The sequence below is a fragment of the Homarus americanus genome, unplaced genomic scaffold (genome assembly GCF_018991925.1).
Source record: "Homarus americanus isolate GMGI-L3 unplaced genomic scaffold, GMGI_Hamer_2.0 scaffold39155, whole genome shotgun sequence".
Classification (NCBI taxonomy): Eukaryota; Metazoa; Arthropoda; class Malacostraca; order Decapoda; family Nephropidae; genus Homarus; species Homarus americanus.
The window spans coordinates 16,450,772-16,469,907 of NW_024737042.1; the positions used below are offsets into that span (position 1 = coordinate 16,450,772).

General features: G+C 46.4%; 1 protein-coding gene across 1 annotated transcript in view; it reads left to right on the forward strand.

Moving 5' to 3' along the window:
• The first annotated feature begins 9,513 nt into the window (after positions 1–9,513).
• The window catches only part of LOC121872752 (transcription initiation factor TFIID subunit 10-like), a 164,318-nt gene continuing 154,695 nt past the window's right edge, over positions 9,514–19,136 (forward strand). Inside the window, exon 1 of the mRNA XM_042375802.1 lies at positions 9,514–9,593. The gene's annotated coding sequence lies outside the window, so the exon portion shown is untranslated. The remainder of the gene's footprint in view (positions 9,594–19,136) is intronic.

Consider the following 19,136-nt stretch of genomic DNA (forward strand, 5'->3'; position numbering starts at 1 on the left):
AGGCGGAGCTGGAGGCGTAGGCTGGGGAATTCGAGAAGGTTCGGCTACTCAGCGACAAACGGCGCTTGTAGGGGAGGAATCCACTACAACCTATCTCTTTCTACCTACAGCCACCAGCAAGCAACAACTCCGCTCCTACCTGGCGGCTCCCACTCCAGCCGGCGACCTTGGCGACCCACAAGCTGGTCCTCCTCTGAGCACCCTCATCAACCAGCTCTCTCTACTCAACGCTTGTAACCATGCTGCCTACCCAGCACCAAGCTGCATTGTACATCCAATACAATATGTATACAGAGAGCACATTGTGAGTTTCCTTTCTCCATCCCATCCAGAGTGTGAACCAATATCTCGTACCCCACAAATGGTGACCCTGGAGTAACCGCTCACACAGGGTGGAGGAGAAACATCTCATGTAAACCCACAAATGGCGACCCCTGGAGATTCGCACTCACACAGGATGGAGGAGAAACCGATCACTCTCCCAGTCTTCAAGCAACATGGAAGACTGGCTTATCCACACAGAGGCAGCTCTCATCGGCTCTACAGCTACTGTCTCTACACCGCAGGTTAGACACCCTAGAGCAGCTCTGCTACTCTAAGCAGACAGGCGCTCCTCTTCCTGCCCCAAGCACCATGTCCTACCGACCCAACACACCCGTCCTGCCTCAGACGCCGCCCCCGGCCCAGCAGTACCCGCTGCCACTGTCCTGGACCCTCCTCCGCTCCTGCCTGGCAGCCCTTGCTCCCGACGTGGCCCATGCGCCTGAGGCGGCCCCACACACCCCTTTTTTCTCCCTCAGGTACTCCCTGCTACTGTCCTGCACCCTGCTGCTGTCGGGGACCCTGCTGCTGTCATGCAACCTGCTGCTGTCATGAACCCTCTTCCTGATGTGAGGGCGCGTGTTTTCCAACACCTTCACCACCCTCATCTTACTTACTTCTCTTATCTTAGTTCTTACTCTTACTCGGTTGTCACCTATTCTTTTGGAAGCATGGACATTCTTTTGGTAGCATGGTCATTCTTTTGGTAGCATGGTCATTCTTTTGGTAGCATGGTCATTCTTTTGGTAGCATGGTCGAGGGTCTAGGCACATGGGTATGGTAATTCTGGTATCATGTCACTTGGACGGAAATAAAGGTAAAATACTGTGGGAGAAATGAATACACCTAAATACTCTAAAAACAAATTTATTAATATGAAATCAAAGGGGAAAAGATATATTATTAATCATATCACCGGTCCGACTAATTACCCAAATGTACCCAAATGTACCCAAATGTAGCCGCAATGTAGCCGCAATGAAGTCAAATAATGGTCCTACATGAATAAACCGGATTGCTAATCACTTCTCGACTAGTATTTGGTGTCACAAAGTCAAAAAAAATTGGAAAACTTACTTTAATCTGCAAGATTGTACCATCGTACGATATGTTTTCCCATGTTGAGATGGGGCTTGTCTTTGGCAGCGCCCGGTCGCCAGTCACCAGCTGACGCTGTAAGAATAAAGTCTACAAAGAACGTGGTCTATGACTCCAACCTCTCACATGGCGCACTGAGTAGGATATGTCGGGGCTCGACACGCCATTACAGCCCTGACAAGAACGCTGACATGGCCCCTACACGTCCACGATTCTCGACGCCCTCAAGGGGACGCCAGGGCTTCTCTACACCGGCCGGGAACACCACGCGCGCCCAGCAGCAGGCCATGAGTGCATTGATGGCTCAGATGGCGTCTCTAGGTGCTAGCGGTGGTCATGCTTCTATGCCGGTCATGAAGCCCTCAGCAGCTGTCGCTCCAGAGAAGTGTGAGGCAGAAATGCCAGCAGCTGCGTTTAGGACATGGAGGCGGTCCATCGAGTCATGGATGCTGTTGAACGGGTGGCCACAACTGGTGGCTACACTCCACATTCGCCTGAACTTCGTCCCTGCACTCCAAAGGGTGATTGACTCAAGATACCCCAGCGGTCAGTGGGAGCAGCTCTCGCCCAAAGAAGCCCTGGACGCCATCAGTGGAATGGTTCTTCAATCTTCAAACCAAGCTGTGAAATGGAACGAGTTTTTCAACAGCAAACAAGGTGAAGAGGAGCCCATGAAAAGGTATTTTCAACGATGCTTCGCAAAGGCAGTGGAGTGTGAATTTAAATGTCCCACCTGTGATAACGATCTCTCAGAGTACATGCTATTACGTAAAGTTATGGTGGGCCTGAGTAACCCAGTGTTGAAAAGGGAAATTTTCCAGGGGTACTCTAGTTATAATAGTGTTGAAGTGCTTAGAAACAAATCCATGTTATTTGAGGCAGCAGTGAGAGATGCTGGTGTATTGTGTCGTACGTCTGGCCAGGCAGTGGTGGGAACAGCCGCGGAGGCAGTGGCGGTTGGTGATGACGTCACCGGTGAGTCTGAGGTAGCTGCCGCCCGACCTCGACACCCCAGTCGCGTGCACTGTGGTAACTGCGGCATGTCTCATGCCTCTGGTAAAAGTAACTGCCCTGCAAGTGGGGCTACATGTCGCAATTGCTGTAAGGTTGGTCACTTCAAAAGGTGTTGTAGGAGTAAGTCAGCCCTAAGTGCTCCTGTGGATGTGTCAGGCGCTGTTACAGTGGCAACAGCCCAGCTATCCCGCCACCCCAGGTTACAAGTGTTCGTGTCCCAGGCCGGGGGCAATTCCCCAGCCACCCCCGTGCTGGCTGTAGCTGACACGGGTGCTATGGTGTGTGTGGCAGGCGCATCCCTGCTCCGGGACATCGGTTTGTGTCCGGGGCAACTTCGGGCCCGTAATGGCCTAAGGGACGTGGCGAACAAACAGCTCAAGTGTCTGGGGTCCGCCCCCTGCCGCCTCGGTGTGGACGAGGGGTCCACCGTCCAGGAGGTCTACTTCGTGCAGACAGCCAAGGCCCTCTATCTGTCATTGGAGGCCTGCAAGTGCCTCAACTTGGTGCCTGTCGACTTCCCGCTCCATAGACGTGCTGTGGCTGCCGTGGGCGATGGAGGGGAGCGGCACACTGCCGACGATCTACCTCCGAACCGTTTACCTGAGAGCAGCCGTTTCCCGCCGAGGCCAGTTGAGATACCCTTGCCTCCTTTGGAGGAGAATGTGGCCAGGCTGGAGGCATGGCTACTCACGCACTTTTCGTCTACCGCATTCAACACCAGCAGGTCCCCACTGCCAGTCATGACTGGTCCCCCTCACCGTATCCACCTGACGCCCGGCACGACCCCCTACGCCTGTCACACACCCGCTCCCGTTCCGAAACACTGGGAAGCGGAGGTGAAGGCCCAGTTGGAGGAGGACGTCAGGAGAGGCGTCATCCAGCCAGTGCCTGCTGGTGAGGCTACGGAGTGGTGCGCCAGGATGGTCGTGGTGGCCAAGAAAAACGGTCAGCCCAGGCGCACTGTGGACTTCCAACGCCTCAATGCAAGCTGTCTGAGGGAGATGCACCACACACCTGCACCATTCGACATGGTGTCTGGGGTGCCAGTGCACTCGTTCAAAACCGTCGCCGACGCCTTTTGGGGATTTCATCAAGTGGAGTTGGAGGAGGAGAGTAGGCGCCTGACCACATTCATCACGCCGTGGGGACGTTTTCGATACTGCAGGACGCCCATGGGACATTGCTCAGCGTCAGATGCTTACACCAAGAGGTTTGACGACGCTATTCAGGATGTGCCCCGCAAGTACAAGTGCATGGATGACACTCTCCTCTATGACTCCAGTGTGAAGGGGGCGTTCTGGCACACTTACGATTTTCTGGAGACCTGCGCTCGCACAGGTATCACGCTGAAACCAGAAAAGTTCTTGTTCTGCAGGAGAGAAGCTGAGTTTGTGGGTTTCCTCCTGGGGTGGGACCTGTACCAGCCCACTGCCCAACGTCTGTCAGCCATCAAGGACTTCCCCATGCCGGATCAGCCATCAATCACTGACATCAGGTCCTGGCATGGCCTGGTTAATCAGTTGGCTCCCTTCCTTGCCACTGCACCTGTGATGGAGCCCTTCCGTGAGCTCCTCAAGAAGCCAGTGGGCAAGCAGGTGTATTGGGACGACCAGCTGCGGCTCAAGTTTCGCCAGGCCCAGGACACCATCTGTCAGTTGGCCAGAGACGGCTTGGTGTACTACGACAAATCCAGGCCTACGGCAGCTGTCACTGATTGGAGCAGGGAGGGCATCGGCTTCGTCGTCCTGCAACAATACTGTGCCTGTGCCTCTCCAGAGACGCCCTTCTGCTGCAGAGGAGGGTGGCGGTTGGCTCTGTGTGGTAGCCGACATCTGAGCACGACCGAGGCCGGTTATGCTGCAGTAGAAGGGGAGGCCCTGGCTGTGGTGTGGTGCCTGCTCAAGGCCAGGCTGTTCCTCCTTGGCTGCCCGAACCTCATTCTGGTGACGGACCACCTCCCCTTAGTTGGCTTGGTAGGGGACAGAGCCTTCACGGATGTGGCGAATCCGCGCCTGTTCAGGCTCAAGGAGAAGACCCTGCAGTACCGATTCACGGTCAAATACTTGCCAGGGAAGCGGAACTGTGCAGCTGACGCCCTATCCCGCTTCCCCTCCCTCAGGGCGGCGCCTGATGCGGAGGACATGGACCAAGAGGAGGACCTGTGCGCTGCAGTGTGTGCAGTCACAATCGCAGCACTGGATCAGGATGGGTGCATCACTATGGACGAAGACACAGTATGCAAAGCGGCTGCGGACGACCCAGTGTACCAGATTCTAGTGTCGAGGGTGCTGGCGGGCGACTGGCACCCCCACAAGTCGCAGGAGGTGGCCTGTCTGCGCCCGTACTTCTCGGTGAGGGACAGGTTGGCTGTGGTCAGGGGTTTGGTCACCTACACCTTTGACCAGGGCTGCGTGCGCCTTGTCATCCCCGACTCCCTCCGCCACCGGGTCGCCGTTAACCTGCATGTGGGGCACCAGGGCCTCGACTCAATGCTCAGGCGGGCCCGGCAGTCTGTCTATTGGCCTGGCATGGAGGGTGACCTGCAGTATCATCGGTCCCGGTGTGCTGCTTGCGAGACCCACGCCCCTTCCCAGCCTCCGGAGTCGTTGGTTCTGACCCCAGCGCCAGACTATCCCTTTCAACAAGTGGTGGCCGATTTGTTCCACCTGCAGGGCCGCACGTACCTAGCATATGCTGACCGACTGACAGGTTGGCTGGAGATCGCCCACTTCCCCAACGAGGCCACCTCTGGAAAAATCATCGCCAGTCTGCGGGCCTACTTCACGAGGTGGGGGGTACCTGAGCAGATCTCCACAGATGGAGGTACCAACCTTGCCAGCCTTGAGATGACAGATTTCCTCAAGTCATGGGGGGTCGAGGTGCGCCTCTCGTCGGCCCACTTCCCCCAGTCAAATGGCAGGGCAGAGGCTGGGGTCAAGGCTGCCAAGAGGCTCCTCAGGGATAACACTGGGCCCGGGGGTAGCCTGGACTGCGATAGGACATCCCAGGCCCTCCTCCAGTACCTGAACACGCCTCTGCGGGGGGTGAACAAGTCGCCCGCCCAACTTGCCACCGGCCGCCAGCTCCGTGACGGCGTTCCCGTGGCCAGACAGCACTATAAGGTGGACCAGCACTGGCGGCGGGCACTTCGTATGAGGGAGGTGCGCTTGGCCGAAACACAGGATGGGGTCCTGTCGCGGAGGGAGGTATCCCGCCAGCTGGCTCCCCTAGTCGTGGGCACGCAGGTGCGTGTGCAGGACGCAGCTACCAAGCTCTGGGACAGGACAGGCATAGTGGTGGAAGCCCGCCCTCACAGGCAGTATGCCGTCAGGTTGAGTGGCAGTGGCAGGGTGTCCATCCGCAACAGACGCCACCTGCGAAACGGCTCCACACCTGTGCCTACTACTCCGGTGGTGCACCAAGCTGTGCCTCCTGGCCCCCCTTCTGCTGTGCCCTCCATACCCGCGCCCTCCTCCGCACCCACGGCCCCTCCCCAGTCGAGCGCGGCCAGGCCCAGGAGAGGCCGTAGGCCTCCGGGCTGGTTGACGGACTACGTGGTGTAGTGTATGTGATGTAAAATCAGTTTAGAGGTTTTTTTTTTGGTTTGTTTTTTTCCTTTGTTTGACTCGTTTTTCCTGCATTATTGTTGTTTTTATGAATGCATTGTTTTCCTTTTGTTAGTTCAAATGTGCATTGTCATTTCCTTTTAACTTGGGGGGGGGGAGATGTAAGATTGTACCATCGTACGATATGTTTTCCCATGTTGAGATGGGGGCTTGTCTTTGGCAGCGCCCGGTCGCCAGTCACCAGCTGACGCTGTTAGAATAAAGTCTACAAAGAACGTGGTCTATGACTCCAACCTCTCACATAATCTGAGTTAATAGATCGCGTGCATGTACCGAGGGAGCGAGTAATTACCCAAATGTACCCAAATGTAGCCAAATGTAGCCGCAATGAAGTCAAATGATGGTCGAACAAGCGTAAATCGGTCTGTGAATCACTTCTCGATTATTATTTGGTGTCATAAAGTCACAAAAATTTGGTAAACTTAGTTTAATCTGAGTTGTGTTATGTTAGGTTAGGTTAGGTTAGGTTCGGTACATGCACTTAATCTATTAACTCAGATTAAATTAAGTTTACCAATTTTTTGTGACTTCGTGACACTAAATACTAGTCGAGGTTAGGTTAGGTTAGGTTAGGTTAGGTACATGCACTCGATCTATTAACTCAGATTAAATTAAGTTTACCAATTTTTCGTGACTTCGTGACACCAAATACCAGTCGAGAAGTGATTGGCAGTCCGATTTATTCATGTAGGACCATTTTTTGACTTCATTGCGGCTACATTTGGGTACATTTGGGTAATTACTCGCTCCTTCGGTACATGCACGCGATCTATTAACTCAAATTAAATTACGTTTTCCATTTTTTTTACTTTGTGACACCAAATACTAGTCGAGAAGTGATTGGCAATCCGATTTATTCATGTAGAACCATTATTTGACTTCATTGCGGCTACATTTAGGTACATTTGGGTAATTAGTCGGACCCCATATAACTACCAGGTTCAACTCCTGGGCATATTGCAGACTCAGTACTTTCTTCTTTACTTATTTTCTTTACTCAACAGTAATTACTCAGATCTTACACTCTTAATGCACCCAATCTTACTGGTGTTACATTACATGGCAGAGCAGGACCAGTTCCTTGGCCCTACTCACAATACATAGTACATGGCACTCATTGTAGATTACTTTACTCAACATACTCGTTAATAATTAAATCAGCAGGTACCTGGGGTCCACTACCCAACATGGGATGATTATTTCCAACTAATTATCCCTAACATACATCTTACAACACTCTCTGTTGACATATACTTCCAAGGAGAAACCCAGGGTAGAACACTGGGGCTCACGACCGTTGTTGTGGTCGGTAGTAACCAGACACATGGCGAGTCTGGGGTCTGGCCCAACGAGGCAGTGGAGCACATTAATCAGGCCGCATCGGTGCCATCGTTTCATATATGGTCCCTGCTGGGTATCTACTACTTCCGGGGCAGTTGTTGAGCTGTTGAGCGATGCAAGAATCACAATGGGATCTGGAGAAACATTGGAGCAGTGTCAGGGGACGGACTGGGAAGCATGACAGCACAAACAGTTAACTGATGAACACTGATATTCACTACAATTGACTGAGTTAACTGAATGGCTACACATAAACATACCTGGAGAAACATTGGAGCAGCGTCAGGGGACGCTCTCCTTGAGAGATGCACGGGTATAAATACCCCTGAGTTGCCAGTGATCGCTACTCATGCAATGACAATAATCACAAACAAACTAACTGTTACTCATTCAAAGATGACCCTCAGTTGACAAAGGTCTAACGAATTACTTGAGTTGATATACACAGTCTAATTCAAGATTGAGCTTCCCAGGAGAAAGTGGAATAACAACGCACTGATAACTGTCTTCACAAAGGCGGGACTCTGGGAGGGGACACAAGTGTAGCGTCTGTGGGGAAAAACACGTCTTCTCGGGGGTCGCTAACTCACTCATGTTTTGCGGTCGTGGAGTTTAATAAGAATCATTAGTTAAATAGATCAGCAGTCATCGTGACCATGACACTGACACAGCCCCTGCTCCTGACCCAGACCCACACATCCCAGCAGGCGTATCTGAGGACTCTGTACCTGCTTCGAGAGAAGCACAACATTCATCGCCTGCACAACCCTCCTTCTCCCTCTCTTCTCCCATAGATCTCGTGTATCTAGACAAAGTTGTCTCCCCTAGCGGCCGGCTCATCCACGCCCTCGCCGTTATGTCTCACATGTGGCATACAACCCAGCCGACAACAAGTCTCCTGCACCGCCCGTTCTGCCTCACATGTGGGATGCAACCCTGCAGACAACAAGTCTCCTACACTGCCTGGAGGGAAGGGGGAGTATTGTAATGGATTCCACCCCTACAAACGCCCTTTGTCGCTGACTAGCCGACCCTCGAATTCCCCAGTGTATGCCTCCTGGTCTACTTCAGCAACCAGCGCCGCCTTACATGACTGAGGTCAACTATTAAGCCACGCCTACCTCTGCTATATAAGACCTCACCTCGTGGTAACCTATCTCTATCTACCTACAGCCACCAGCAAGCAACACCTCCTCCTCCGCTCCTGCCTGGCGGCTCCCGCTCCAGCCGGCGACCATGGCGACCCACAAGCTGGTCCTCCTCTGAGCACCCTCACCAACCAGCTCTCTCTACTCAACGCTTGTAACCATGCTGCCTTTCCAGCACCAAGCTGCATTGTACATCCAATACAATATGTATACAGAGAGCACATTGTGAGTTTCCTTTCTTCATCTCATCCAAAGTGTGAACCAATATCTCGTACCCAACACGCTGGCCCCACAAGGGGTCGCAGCTCAAAGTTCAGGTTAAAGTCAAAGTTACCTATAGATTATCGTAAGGCTGGCGCTTACTTAAATTATCACGAGAAGAAGGTAAACTTTTGAAGATGTCATTCCCCATAACACATTAATTTATTTGGTTTGTAAGAATGTACCAGTAGTAATTTATAATAATAATGCTTCGTTACATTATACTGGTCACAGAATACTCCCAGGCGGCTAACGAGCAGATCAATGGCGAAGAGGATAAATGTAATACTCAAACTCATTTATAGCTTTAGTCAAAATTTGCTCTGGTTCTCCTGAAATCATCTAGCAATAAAATGACTGATGTTGGGTGTTGGCAACACTGAGCAACACCAATTGGTTCAAGTTTATACCGTGCAAAATATAGTATTAACCATATATATAATATTTGCCATATATATATTATTTTATTTTTAAAAGACTAAAGAAATCAATACATTTTGGTAATTGGAGTAAATATAAATAACATTGGTGAATTCTTTGTGAACACAAAGCAAAATGTATTTCATCCAATTTTAGTCAAATGTTCTTTTATATATTTCTTAAAGATTTTGAACTTAAAAAATAAATAAATGAATGATAAAGTAACATATATGATTAATTCAGAGTTAATGATGTTAAGTAAATTTTAGGTTCGTTTAGTTCAGTTTGTAAATAAACAGCACCAAGACATCCCGTCCGCCACCAGAACTTATTACCCAGAAATTTATATTCTACTTCATCAAAGGTAAATACTGCAACACTTCATACTTTACAACTCTTTAATTAATAATGTAGTTAGATATTAGGTAAACGTTTACTTAAGTGTTGCGAGTGATTTCGCCAGCATAATTTTTTTCCTGCATGAATTTTGGTTTTTTATTGGAGATATTTTTGGAGGGTGGGGGGGTGGGGGGTGGAAACAAACAAAAGATAATGTTTTCCTTATTTAACCTAACATAACCTAACCTAACCCCCTAGCCGGGGGGACCCCCCCCCCCTTGAGTGATTATATAATGTTGTCAGTATTTAACTTATCCTTATTTAACCTAACTTAACATATTTCCCTATTGGGGAAACGCTATTTTTTCAGCGTTGGTTCATGTATTATATAGCATGGTAATGCGATTCAGACGACCCGTGCACCACTCACTCCCCCTCCCATGGCTCGCCGATGGGCTCGCCAACAGTATTATAGTATAAATTATAGAAAAGAAACGCTTCCCCAAAAGAGCACACTATCACGAGCAATTAGCAAAAAAAATTATGATGGAGAAGCAGCATTAATATACACGGTAACCTTAGAATCAAATGAATCGCACTAAAACCCTAAGGAAAAAGATAGGTTAATATTAATCCATTGGCTGAGCGCAAGTTCCCGCCATGTTTACCTGAAGTTATACTCCACGTAAAGTCAGTTGTATCCTCCTTTCCTCCTCCTCCTTTTAAGTTAGGTTAGGTAGGTTGGTTCTTTTGGTTTGAGAATAGGTTTTCTTTTGTGTTTTTTTGGGGTGTTTTACTCAAATCTGACCTCTATTTTTGTGCATATTATCTGTTTGTTAAAAATGAATTTTTTTATTTTTTGGCCAAAACCGCCAATTTGCATGAGAATTGAAGGTCAGATTTGAGTAAAATGACGAAAAAAAAAAAAAAAAAAAACTTATTCTCATACTCACAGATGATCTTCTGGAAGAGGCTCACGCCTGTGACTCTGGCTCAATAGCCTCTTCTCTACTCAGACGGTGGCTGCGTGTGGTGGATATTTGTGCCCTATAATTATATACTTGTTCTTGATTTTTCCAGTATTTATCTAATTTTGCTTCAAACTTTTCCACCGTCTCCACATTCACTACCCACTCAGGTAACCCATTCCAGTTGTTGACAACCCTACTCGGGAACGAATGTCTTCTGAGATTTAGCCCCGCTCTTCTTTTGTAAATCTTCTTTGTGTTCCCCCGGGGTAGTGTCAGCCTCCCTCTTCTGGTACATTCCTGCTGTACATGTCTGGTCATGTATGCCACACACTATCTTGTATGTTTCCACTTGGTCCCCACGAGATCTTTTGTACGCCTGTGTCGGTAACTGTAATTTCCTTGGTCTTTCCTCATAAGATAAATCCTTTATCTGTGGTACTAATTTGGTAGCCCTCCTCTGTACACTCTCTACTGCTTCAATATCCTTAATGAGATATGGGCACCAAATTTGATTAGCATACTCAAGGTATGGTCTAACCAGAGCAGCGTACAGAGCCTTGAATATAGGTGCATCCAGATGAACAAAAGTTCTTCTTATAATGCCCACTATTTTATTAGCCTCAAGGACAACCAATGGACGAATATTTATCAAAAGATAATTTTAAGCCTCAAAGGATTTGGGTGTTAATCAGGAAATTTACTTTTATTGTCTTACTTCAGTTTTGCCTCACTTATACTACAGACAGGCAAGGGGGTACCTAATTGAGGTGTATAAACATCTTAAAGGGCACTACTCTGTCGAGTGTCCTTATCTGGAGCTGGCGGACGCTCGCCCTGCAAGAGGTCACATCTCAAGCTTGAAGAAGCTGCAAGTCCAGAAAACTGTTTGGGGTAAATTTTTCAGAGTGAGAGTTGTGAACTCTTGGAACAATGTGCCAGAGAATGTTGTGACGGCACCGAGTGTGAGCTTTTTCAAGACCAGACTTGACAAGCACTGGGGCAGGTTCAGATACATTCTGGAGCCAGTGCATGCCCAGTGTGTAACAGATGTGACCAATCTCCCAAGTGGCTAATGAGCTGATCAGTGGCGAAGAGGATAAAAGTAAAAGTATAATACTGTACTGTACAGTAGTACCCCGATTTACGCGGTCAATTGAACCCACAGGGTACCGCGTAAAGTGAACAACAGAACATATGGGATTAATTCCAATAGAGACTGGCCCAACCCCCAAACTCCACTTTTTGACGACACACAACTATGTTGTAGTAAAAATATTATCTTAACTTTATGATGGTATGCACACAAAATTAATATAGAAGAGGTTAGGTTAGGAAAAATAAAGGTTAAGTTAGGAAAAATAAAGGTTAGGTTAGGAAAACTAAAGGTTGGGTGTACCACTTACGTTAGTAGAAGAGATGGGTCGGCATACGGGGATGGAGGCTGGTTCCGAGGCAGAGGGCAGATTACTGGCCCTCAGGTGAATCACCATTACTAGGTGCATCACCATCACTATCAGTTATAGTTGTCAGGGCTTCCCTGACAAATCCCTCAGTCACTTTCACTGGCTCTGGCTGGCTGTGGTGGGTTGCGGGCGAAGAACTCGGTAATGCTTTTTTGACGGCTAGTGTTGATGTTGTCTTGATACACCTTGATGTACAGCTCCATAGCCTGCACCAGCCGGGTATGGAAGACTTCATAGCAGTTATCGTCAAGGTCGTTGGAAAGGAAGAGCTTTAATTTCTCTGCACACTCGATGGCACCCTTAATATTACTATGCGTTAATTTGTGTTCTTCTGGGATTGACGCACCACCTTCCTCTTCACTGACGTGATCATCTTCCAACATCTCGTCGGCAGTCATTTCAGGATCTCTGATCACCTCCAGGATGTCTTCGTTGGTGGTCTCGGAGAAGCCTTCAGCTGTAATACTGTGCGCAGCTTCTCTTGCAAGGTCCAATGCCACTGTCACAGACTGAACCTCACCAGTCACAGGTTGACTCCGCCTCTCACCTGGTATACCATGCAACACATGCCTCCATGCGTGACGAATTGTAGCTATAGACAGCTGATCCCATGCCTCCACCAAGAAGTCTACAGCTTGTTTGACGTTAAATATTTTCCAAAACTGTTTGACGAGAACTTCTTGAGTCACCACCTCTTGTTCCTTGTCCTCGTCACTTTTGCTCTCGCTATCGGTGTCACCCAGCTTACGCAACTCATCCTTGGTGCTGGTACAGTCGTTCAGGAGCTTGAATTTCTTTGCCGAGTATGCAGCTTTCACATTGTGGATCAACTCCTGGTCCATGGGCTGGATTAATGACGTAGTGTTGGGAGGAAGGAAGACCACTTTTACGTTGGGGTGATGATCCATAAGTAGGGGCGAGTGTCCTGGTGCGTTGTCAAGGAGCAACAAAATCTTGAATGGAACATTTTGTTGCTCGCAGAATTTCTTCACGTCGGGAATGAAACAGTCATCAAACCAGGAGAGTGACATAGCAGAGAACATCCACGCCTTGCGTGCGGTCAGCCAGTGGACATTAATCTTGCTCATGTCTACGTTCTTGTAGGCGTGCGGCTTGCGGGCTGTGTGAATCACCGATAACTTTGGTTTACAGGTACCGGAGGCATTGGTGGCAAAGAGGACGGTGATGCGCTCCTTCTGCAACTTCCGACCCCGAACCTTGCTGGCAGACTGGACAACAAAGGTCTTGGTAGGCAGCTTTTTCCAAAATAGGCCGGATTCGTCCTTGTTGAACACCTGGTCATCAGTGAACTGCCCTTCCTCCATAACCTCACGTAAGAACGGAGGAAAATCTCTAGCCGCCACACGGTCAGCACTCGCTTCTTCACCACCAATGTTGATGTTGGTGATGTTGTTCCTCCTCTTAAACCTATGCAGCCAACCAGAGGAAGCATTGAAGGGTTTGGGCTCTGCTATTCCCATCTTACGTGACACTGCTGCGTACAGTTCACATGCGTACTCTTGAACAGATCGCGTGTCCACCACCATGTTGCGTCACGCCTGACGAATCAAATAACTCGCAAGCAAATTTTCCACCTTTAGCAGCACCTTGTTCTGGCAATACTTGATCATTGAGGCACCTGTAGACTTTGTGATTCTCATGTGCTCTTTGATCTTGGCTGCATCCTTCTTAATAGTACGAATCGTAGATTTGTTGACTCCATGCTGGCGCTCGAGATCAGCTTGACCTGTTCCTTTCTCCAAATCTTGAATTATCTGGTATTTCACTTCGTAGCTTAGGGAACGTCGTATCTTCTTTGGCTTAGGGCGGCTGGGTCCAGGTAAGGAAAGGTTTCTCTCTGGTGGCGGTGGTCCGGCGAAAGCCATTTCACAGAACAATGGATGCACGTATACACGGCGTGGCCTGGAGGGATGAAACTGCCGCGGTTAGGTCAAGCGGAGGGAGGTAAGGATGCATGGCCAATCACAGTCCGATACGTCATATGACGTCACTGATAACGCAACAGAGACATGCACTGCGCAACCTTACCGCGCGGCTTGCCCAGGTGGAGGCGGGAGCAGGCGGGAGGGTCGAATCTAAAAATAGCGTCGAGCCAAACACTCTGCGCGTATATGGGTAGATGAACCGCGGAAAGTGAAAGTTCGGTTCTGGCGAGGCACCGCGTAAATGAGAAATCGCGGAAAGTGAAACCGCGTAAAGCGGGGTAATACTGTATATTGTTTTGAATCAAGATTTTTGCTCTAAAGTGATTTTGTTTTGTTTCCCAGGTGTACAAATTAACCTTGATTTACCCTTATTTTTACTTTTCACTTTTACTTCTATCCGAGGTACTGTATTATTATCGTTTCGGTCATCAAGTAAAATTTAGAAATTTAAATTTCCACTGTCCCAGATTAGGTTAAGTTAGGTTGAAATTATGTTTTTCCGATTGGTTCTGACCTTTATTTCTATCATAAATTACTTCTTTTTGTGATTTTCCCCAACCCAAAACCCTTGGTTCCCACTGGGGATCCCTCATTATTGTTGGATAAGGGGGGGGTAGCTCAAAAAACAATGATTTGTGGTAGAAATAAAGGTCAGAATCATTCAAAACACATCAATAAACGTTGGAAAAACATAATTTTAACTTTAAAAAAGGTGGATGACTGAAACGATAATTTTACCGTATCCTCTTCGCCACAGATTGGTTCATTAGCTGCTTGGGCGGTCAGTCGGTCAGTTTTCTCGGCAGTAATACGGCAATGACGTCTCATCCCAGGATGTAAACAGCCAATCATAATAAAGTGTTTCAAAACACTCTGCCACCAGGTTCGGATTGACGCCGATGCTCAGTGTATGCTTATGAGCCGTTTGATGCGGACGGTTGCTCTCACGTCCGCAAAAAACGTAAAATTACACCATATCATAGTAAGTTCTTTCTGTTTAATATAACGGGGGGTCCGGGGGAAGGTGCCCCACGGCTATGAAGTTAGGCAAGGTTAGGTAGGTTTCTTTGGATAGGTTGATGAGGTCTTGTAACAGTGCTTCTGCTGCTTGTTTTTCTTATCAACTAAGGTTAGGACAAGATAATTTAGAAATAACCGCTTTTTAACACATTTGCACCATCTATGAGTGTCCACTATAAAGCACAGTGAAATTGCAGAATTTTTATCGTCATTTTCTATGAAAAATTGGTCATGGGTCAGTTGTCAATAGTTAACCGGGCGTCCACCATCTCCAGGTCTGGACATTCGACTGAGTAGTGCCCCCTGAGATGTTTATACACTTCAATTAGGTCACCCCTTGCCCGTCTGTAGTATAAGCTAGGCAGTTGCAGGCGTTCCAATCTCTCTGGGTAACTGAGGTGCTATAGTGTAAGCACCGGTCTGGTGGCCCTCCTTTAAACATTTTCAATATGTTATTGTCTTTGGTACTGGCCATTTTAACCAAACTGTGGCTGAACGATACTTAAACTTGAAAATCACCAATTAGTAATGAAAAGTTGTGCAGTTCCTTCAGCAAATGAAGCTCACCAACTGACAATAGGCTAAATTACCTTACAACGTGCTTTCAGTAGTCTATGTTGAAGTTCTTAGCTCAGGCTAACTTATCATATCATATACGGTATCACAGTTCTCATTGATCTACAAAAAATACCGGTAATAAAAACCTTTTCGATATTTCACACTTAATATAATACTTGGTAATCTACTTCAACCTCCTATTGTTTACAACGACGCATGAGGCACCACCAGCTGTGAGTATCAGCTAGACGGTACACGTGTTTTTCGAATCGTTTTCAGTTAAAAAACTGTTACATCACATGTACATTTTACCTTAACTGTGCCTGAATGAATATATTCTCGGAAATAAATAGTAGTTTTGCTGAAACGTGATGTATTTTAATGTAAAATAGGATAAAATACATGATGAAAACAAAAGACTTTACCTAACCTTCCGATGTTCAAGAGAAGTTACTCGTTTTTTTAATAGTTTTTGGTTAAAATACTGTTATATTACAATGGTATTCTATTCATACTGTGCTTGATATAATGCATTCACGGAAATGTAATATTTTTGCTGAAATGACGTACGTATTACAGTGGAAAGTGGGATAAAATCGTGACAAAAACAATGACTTTGAAATATAATACAATATTAACCCCTAAATCGGTTAATTCGGACAATCGGCTAAAACGGACACCCTCCCCCCCCCTATTAGTCCGAATTAACGAGGGTCGACTAGAATAAATTCTTTTTAGTTTTGTTTTCTCTTTCTCCCTATGTAAGACGCAATATATTAGTAGGTGTTGGCAACTTCTAAATATTTACGGGATTTGTTCGATTTCATTAAATTTTTATTAGTATTGTTTTAATATTTTTTTTAATTTTCTCTATCTATGAACATAAATCACATGTAATGGGCAGGGCATGCAGGATGAGGAAAATTGGGTGGTAAAACATGGTGAAAAACTGATCATATGACACTAAAATAATGTCTCTACATGCTTTATACGTGAAGAAATTAATAAATTACTGTAACTAACCCTCCAAAAAATCTGCAGCGTCACCGTATGTTGTCTGCAGAGTTGTAAAAAGTACTGGACTTTATTACTCAAGTAAAAGTATTGTTACATTGGCAAAATGTTACTAAAGTAGAAGTAAAAGATCTAAAGTTCAATGTACACTCGCAACAAAAAGTATCGGTGCATACTGTAGTGTGAACAATTTGAGACCAGTGACGATAGGTATTGGGAAAGGCGAGTTGTTTCAGCTGTATGTTGGCAGCCCTGATTGTCAGCCATATGGCAACACCTAGTGGAGGGGGGGGGGGGTTGGTTATGAGGATACACTTAGCAACCTTCCCGACATATCACAGTGTATACGTATCGTTTCGGAACTCGTCGATCTCACCCTGCACCGATAATTTTTGGTGCGAGTGTACTTAAATAGAAGTAAACAAGTAACTCATTCTTACAGTACAGGGCATACTAAATTACTGAAAGTAATAAGTAACAACAAAATTATTATTTGTCTCATAGTATATTAAAACAAATTCACAGTAAATTATAAAAAACTAGTTAACTAAAGATAAAAATAATAGACACAGCATTACACCTGTTTATTTGGAAATCTATCTATTAAGATGACTCCATAACTGATTCTCAAAATTATGGCTGTCCAATCGGGATATTTTAGGCCTAACTATAAGCCCAGCATAACCTACCGAAAGAGAATACATTCAGCCGCTCTTCTCCCTACAATCCATTGCAGGGAGTGTGAACTGGCTGAGAGTATATCCATCCAACACTATGATGACTTTCTTCCTTATCCACACAAGTATCGTCGACGTGGAGTTATGGTCCGCTGACATAATGTTGTCTCTGCTCGCATTGGGTTAGGATACAGACCTATCTGGCAAGTATCTGAGGTGGGGGATGACCCGCACTTCTCTTCCTGTAAACTCTAAACTGTCCCAATGCTAACACTCTTTAACACTACTGTATTGCCTTGACTGTCCCACTGTCAGGGACCTCCTAGCACAGGGAGAGTCACCAACTCCTATATGTCACTGCCTACTTATTCGTAATAAGCTAGATTTAATTCTTATTCGCTATGCTTTGGTGGGTGCTAACTCCCATTGCCCTTCAATCATATCAATATTGTCTCAGTATCACAAGTCATTGTGTGTCCTATGAGACACGAGTACCAGTGTATTAGTGTCTGACCTCATGGTCTTGTGACTCGGCTTTTCACCCCTTATGGTGCAATTAATTGAATAAATATTAAGCCCAACATGACTAAAAAGGCACTCACAAATAGCAGAAGCAATTAGTGGGGTGTTAAGCTTCAGAGATAAGTCAAATAATGTTGGGAAAGACCTCAGTAGCTCCATTCCATCCCCTGGGCATGCCAAGTAGCTATCAAGCTCCTTCAGTTGAGGAGTTTGGATGAATGTTGCCTCTGTAGCACCGAAAGAGGACAGGGCGGCTTGGGTGCTTAAACTCTGTGTTCGTCGCTTAGTACATAAATGAAATGCTATGAAAGAACGCATGTGATTGGTCCAGATGTAAAAAAACACTTGTGATTAGTTAGTTTCCAAGTTTGTCTTGTGATTGGATATTTAAAACTATTGTTTGGCACATGTAACGATTTTTTATTTTTAAAATTGTATTGGAGTAGAATGATTACAAAACCATACTAAAGTATAAGTACTGAAAACTGTGAGAATTTAAAAAAAAAGTAAATGCCCAAAAATGTTACTCGAGTAAATTTACTTCGTTACAACTCCGGTTGTCTGTTTGCTTACAACTGACCTTGATACTTCAACAAAGTTGCTTTCATTGGTACCAGATATCAAAATAAGTACTTTCTGTTTAATACGGTGGGGAGGTACTGTAGTAAGATTTTTGGTTGGTTCGGCCAGGTTCTGTTACAATCTAGTACTTAATATAATGATAAGAACATCTGTGGAAAAAATTAATAAAATTGAACAATGCCACCTGATGTTAGCCATCTCCTCCAGGATTACCAGTTAAGGTTACATCATCCTTGTAACACTTCGTCTTTTTGTAGCATCTGAAACTTGCAGACACTGACTTGAGTTAATTTTGACCATCCTGTTCGGGATTTTAGATGGTGTGGTGTTATGTGATCTTCCCTGCTGTTTCTTACTTAAGTTATTGTTCATTTAGATAGCTATTGGCCATGTTTAATTTCTGGGATTTAAAAGCTGGCAAACTGGAAAGGATTTTACAGTGGGATTTATTACCAGGGTTGTTTCAGTTGTGAGTTACCCTATTTCCTGTAAGTATGAGCTATCCCTCCTTATCACAGTGGCTTTCTTCCAGTACTGTAGGTCTTTCTCCAATGCCTATGCACCCCTTCAGGAGGTCAGGAGCACACCCGATTTTGTGTCATTACTCTCATTGAGGTACCGTACAGCAAGTTGTTTGTTGACATACCCGGTACATCCTTTCAATATACAGTAGAAGTCCAAAAATCCGGACTGCTTGGGGATTGGGTCGGTCCGGATTTTCGGATTTTCCGGATTCTCAGGCAGTACTTTTAAAATTAAAATTTAAGGAGGAATAAAGAAGAGATGAACAGGTACATTTTGATAGTTTATTCATT